Source organism: Canis lupus, chromosome 26 (assembly GCF_048164855.1).
Source record: "Canis lupus baileyi chromosome 26, mCanLup2.hap1, whole genome shotgun sequence".
Taxonomy (NCBI): domain Eukaryota; kingdom Metazoa; phylum Chordata; class Mammalia; order Carnivora; family Canidae; genus Canis; species Canis lupus.
The window spans coordinates 35619862-35625324 of record NC_132863.1 but is presented as its reverse complement, the minus strand read 5'-3'; the positions used below and the strand labels follow the sequence as shown (position 1 = coordinate 35625324).

General features: G+C 58.2%; 1 long non-coding RNA gene across 1 annotated transcript; it reads right to left on the bottom strand.

Moving 5' to 3' along the window:
• Window positions 1–1750: 1750 nt before the first annotated feature.
• On the bottom strand, window positions 1751–4804 carry LOC140618565 (uncharacterized). The gene is made up of 3 exons (XR_012018642.1): window positions 4481–4804; window positions 2242–4306; window positions 1751–2104 (listed from the first exon to the last, which is right to left on the bottom strand). It is a non-coding gene; the product is annotated as an uncharacterized lncRNA (long non-coding RNA).
• Between the last annotated feature and the right edge of the window lie 659 nt (window positions 4805–5463).

Genomic DNA, 5463 nt, shown 5'->3' with positions numbered 1-5463 from the left:
AGCAAGCAAGGGATGAGGCTGGAGAGACAGGGTGGCTGGGGCCAGAGGTGAGGGGCCTTGAATGCTGCACTCAGGAGTGTGGCTGTGACCGGTGGCCAGGGCGTCAGTCACCCTGGCAGGGGAGATGGGCCAGGGAGAGGATGAGGCTGGCTGAGCCCACCTTCCAGAGGCAGCCTCCTGAGGGAGGCTCAGGTGTAAACTGCTCTGCATCCATCCTGAATGTCAGCAGTCACTTCACTCCCTGTCCCCTCCTTCCGGCCTCCCTGTCTATTAGATGGAGACCTTGGAGAAGCTGGGCCAAAGCTCTGCCATCATTCTTCAGCGTTTCCAGCAATGATGGTGCGCTGAGGGACAAGGACAGGGCCCCGGGGGAGGCGGGCACAGGGGTGGGTGGGGAAGGAGAGGCCCAGAGGCTCCTGACCCGCCTGAGGGGATGCCTCATTGGCAGCTACTGCAGAGGAGCCTGTTGTGTCAGACCCTGGAGGCAGGGAGAAGACAGGTCACCCCTCTGAGACCGAGGCTGGCTATTTGAGGTCACGGTTTTACAGCGGCCCGAGAATAGGGGCAAATAGCAAATTTCTGGAATCAGACCGACTTTGGCCATCTCTTCCTTAATTGCAGGCACTTGAACAGGCCACCTAAACATTCCACACCTCCATTTCCACGTCCCGAAACTGGAGAGAACATTCAGTGGAGAGACTAATGGATCTAAACCAGAGACTCAGTGCGAGGAGCGTGGGAGACACTCAACAAACCATGGCCCTCGTCACTGGTAACATAGCAAATGACTGGACATTGGGACCCAGAGTCCCTCTACCACTAGCATTCCTTAATAATCCGCTCCATCTCCCTGCCCACAAAGGGTGGTAAGATAGAAGCCAATAAGGCAAGAGTGGAAAGAAAAACCAGGCCTGGAGACAGACAGATGTGGGTTCAAATCCAGCTGTGTGACCTTGGGTGAGTCCCAGCGCCTCTCTGATCCTCAGTTTTCTCGTTCATAAAACAAGTATAAGACCGTCTTCGTACAGCGTTGTGAGGGTTACTGGACAAGAAGGATGTGGGACAGGGCCTGACCCCAGGAGGGCCCTCAGTCCACAGAACCCTTGAACGCTGTTTGCAGTCCCAGCCCCGGGGCCCGGGAGACAGACCTTGGCGACGGTGCCCGCTTTTGCCCTGCAGTTCACACTTCAGGAATTATGCCCACGCACCCGGCATTCCCAGCGCCGCAGAGTAAACAGGACCGAGTGGTGGAGCCACATCCGACAAACAGGGAGCTCAGGTGGCCACAGAGTCCCAGAAGCAATCTGCTCAAAGGTCGCACAGCCGGCAAGGTTTAGGGCGGGCAAGAAGCCAGGTGTCTCAGCGCCCAGTTGTCAGATCAGCCACTTGGACATTCATTTACTCAACACGTAGCCCCTGAGCGAGGCCTCAGATGCGACTTCTGCCCTCGAGAACCTTGGAGCCTGTGGCCTCAGGGCTCAGAGTCAGGACTCGTTCACACCCAGCAGTGAGAAGGAAAACCCACATCTGCTCCTGGGGGACAGGTCAGGATGCACCCTGAGTCCAGTCAGGGCTCTGTGTGCCCACCATGGGCAGTGGGACGGAAGCATAGCATCGAAGAGAAGAGTTCTCTGCTCTTGGAGATGAAAGGCACTGGTTCATACGCCCAAGGGTAGAAACTAGGATCCTCACATAAACAGGAGCCATAAACATTTTTTTAAAATTTTTATTTATTTATGATAGTCACAGAGAGAGAGAGAGAGAGAGAGAGAGACAGACAGACAGACATAGGCAGAGGGAGAAGCAGGCTCCACGCACCAAGAGCCCGACGTGGGATTCGATCCAGGGTCTCCAGGATCGCGCCCTGGGCCAAAGGCAGGCGCTAAACCGCTGCGCCACCCAGGGATCCCGAACAGGAGCCCTAAAATGAAGAATCCTGTGGCCAAAAGCATTCAGGAATCTCCTGCCACGCTGAGAGCCATGCTGCTTTGGAACATACTACAGCCTCTCTGGAAAGTTCTGCAGGAAAGAAACCCGAGGCTTCCCAAATGCGCTTGACCGTGGGAACCTTTCTTCCAAGCCACCTCTACGACTTCGGAATATGCTAGAACGGTGGAAAGAACAGTGTCTAGAGTCAGTGCCTAGGGTTGAAAGCCCAGCCTTAGATGGGATTAGAGCTTCCTAAACTGTCAAAACATTATAACCCAGAGGAGGGAGAGTGACTTGCCCGAGGTCACTTACCATCCGACCTAGAATCCTGATCATCCACATGATTGATAATCTGTAAGACGCTCTTGAGGCATAGACTGCTTTGCTTTCCCTCTGACAGGGGTAGGCCTGACAACCTGCTGAATGGGTGTCACTTCAGGTCTACTGGTCCCTATAGTGAGTCCCTTTGTGCAGCTCACAAAAAGGTATCTGCTTCTCCTGAGTCAACAAAATTCCATGTCAGGGCACAGGCATTGATAAAGCATTGTATCGGCTACATTTCAGTCCCCACTTGCCCGCTGGGCCAACTATCCTTGTGTAAGATACAACCTGTACAACTGTACATGGCAACCCTTGTTAGCCCCCTTTCCGTCATTCTATCTCATTCCTTCCACCCTTGTTCCGTTCATGTGAGTGGTGCCCTCCCCTGGGATGCCAAGTTGAAGCTGGCATGGGAACAGTCGTTGGGCTGCACTTCCCAAACCCCAAAGCGGCAACGGCCAAAGGTGCTGACTCAGCAAACTTTAATTTATCTCACAGGCCAGGGGTGCGCATGAAGCAATTAGTGAAATAATGGTTATGTCGCACTAAAAATTATTTATAGAGTCACCATGCACACAGCTGTGATTAAATTAGACAAGCAGGGGGACAGCATCCAAGGTCCAGACTCCAGCCGGCTGGGGCTGAGATGGGGTGGCTCCCCCTGTCCATCCACTCACCCCCTGCCAGCCGGGTGAGCCAACCATGACCCGGGGAGGGATGAGGAAGGTCTGCACAGCCTCGGGCATGGCAAGACGACGCGGCCCAGATGGTCTAAGCCACCAGGATCCCAGAACATGAGTAAATCCGGGGCTTTCACACGTTTGAGGCTTAGCAGTCGCCAAGCAGCTTGGCCCCTGAGAGCCCTGGGCCAAGCTGGAAGCCATAGATCCATCCAGCTGACTCCTTCTACAGGTGGCAAAACCGACGGCCAGAGATTTCTTCCTTCTTGCTCCCCCATAGGTGTCAGGAGGCCCAGCCCTGGGTCCTTGGTGAGCCCTTTACCTCAACCTGGACCTCAGTGTGTCCCCTGTGAGTTAGCGTCGGACAGGGCGCTCCTACAGGCGGGACAGATATTTACTGAGCACCTACTGCGTACTGGGCACTGTTCTACAAATATGTATTTATTGTTTTATTTATGTTTATGTGTATATTCTTATTTAGCTCCTCGCATCATTCCTGTAAGGTAAGTATCCTTGTTCCCACTACGGATGGAGACTCTGAGGTTCAGAGAGCTGAAGATGTTTGCCCACAGCCGCACAGCCGGTGAGGGCAGGCTGTTTTCTGAAGGCCCATCAGACTCCAATGACGGAGCGTCGCAGGGCTTTGAGTCTACCGGGGTGTCTTCTGGGTGCCCAGCACTGTGCTGGATGTGATGCTGGAAAAGGATAACAGGGCTTCTTTGACACTGGACACTGAGCCAGACACGGGCCATGCATCATCTCGTCTCGTCGGCAGCCCCTCTTGCACATGGGGAAACTGAGCCACAGAGGGTTCCGTGAGTGCCGCCCAGCCCGCAGCCTGTCTGGGTTTGTGGTGGTCAGCAGGTCTCCATCCCTCACCGCGATGCAGGCAGCCCCCTATGTTGGAGCTGCACACTTGCCCAAAGCCCAGAGCTCCCGGCGCAGGGGGCCTGAGGGGTGGCAGCCAGGGTAGGGAGTGTGGGTTGCGGTTGGTCAGGAGGCCCGCTTGGCTCCCAGCCCAGCCCCTCGGCCACCCCCAGACTCCCATCCCTGGCACTTCCATCCCTCCCCCTCTGAGCTAAAGAGGTTTCGGACCATTTCACAAGAGTCCTAGCCTTGGTCATCCTGTAGCGGCTGGGGCCCTTCTGGGCCTCCCTCCAGACAAGCTCCTGGAGGCTGGGAGGAGCGGGTGACTGAGCAGGGCCCACAGAGTTCCGGCCTCCCCAGCAGCCTTCTCCTCCTCTTCTCCAGCACTTCCGGGGCCTCCCACATCAGCTCCTCTCCCCGAGCAGGTGCCCTCCGTGCAGTCACAGGACCAGCCGAGCTCCAGGGGTCCCGTGCCCGGTGGCACTCCCAGGTCTCCACAAACCTTACCCCTGGGATCCCAAAGGAGGAGAGCAGAGAATTGACAGACGAGCTGGGGGACTCTGATGCCCCCATCTCCCAGGAGGTACCCCCACCCGTGCCCACCCAGGGAGGAAGCTTCGAGACCCCACAGAGTGCACAGTCCCCCTCGCTGCCCCCTGCCACTGCCCAGGATGGCTCCTCACCCCAGTCAGGGCTGGCCTCTGGGTTCTCCCGGCTGCGCACGGGTCCAGTCCCCTCTCCCGGGTCTGTCCTGAGTCGTACTGCTGCCTCCGGCCACTTAGCATGCAGCCCTGGTTGTTCGGGCTGCAGCAACCAAATGAGATTAGCTTGCCCGCTAAAGCAAGTCCCCACTCGCCGCCACCCACGGCCGCGCACCGCCAGCTGTTGTGGCGAGCCTCCCACGGCCAGGCGCGCCCAGCCAGGCCCTGCCACCTCTCCCCGCAGCAAACCTCAAGGCCGGGGGGGGCAGTGGGAAGAGGAGGAAGGATCCCGTCCAGCTGGGGAGATCCCCTTCCCCCAACGGACCCACCCGGAGTCAGCAGGGGGTGGGGCGGGGCGGGGGCGGCGCAGAGGGAGACCGACAGGATTAAGGCTGCTTCCTGGCTTCCTAACCCTTGCCGATTCTCCTGCACCAGATCTGGGAGGAGCACCCCGGCCCCTTGCCCTCCCAGGAATCCCCGAGACCAGCCCAGCTGGGATTCCCTCCATCCCTGCTGCTCTGGGCATGGGCATCAGGCAAGAAGGTCTGCGCCAGCCCTGGGCTTCCCTGTCACCCTCCTGGCCAGGGAAGGGGAGCAGCTTGGCCCCTCAGCCCCAGTCCAGCCCTCGGGGAGCTCCCAAGGGCCTATGAAGGAACTTGGTGAGATTTTCAGCAAGTCTTAGTTCCCAGCCAGGCCCCCTGAGAGGTGAGAGAGGCTCCTGAGGACAGGACTGGGTGAAGGGGTCTCGGAAAGGGGTGCACCAAGGACCCCACCTGGGCTCTTACAGACCGCTGCAGCTGCTTCCCTGGCTGCACCCCGGGCCAGCCTCTCCCTAAGGGCTCTCTACCCCACAGGCTACCTGCCAGGCCAGCAGTGACAAGCTCCTGGGGCCACTCCGGTGGTCCCGAGCCTCCCTGGGGCTTCCCTGGAGCCTGGCAGGGTCCTGCCTGTGAGCTCTGAGCTCT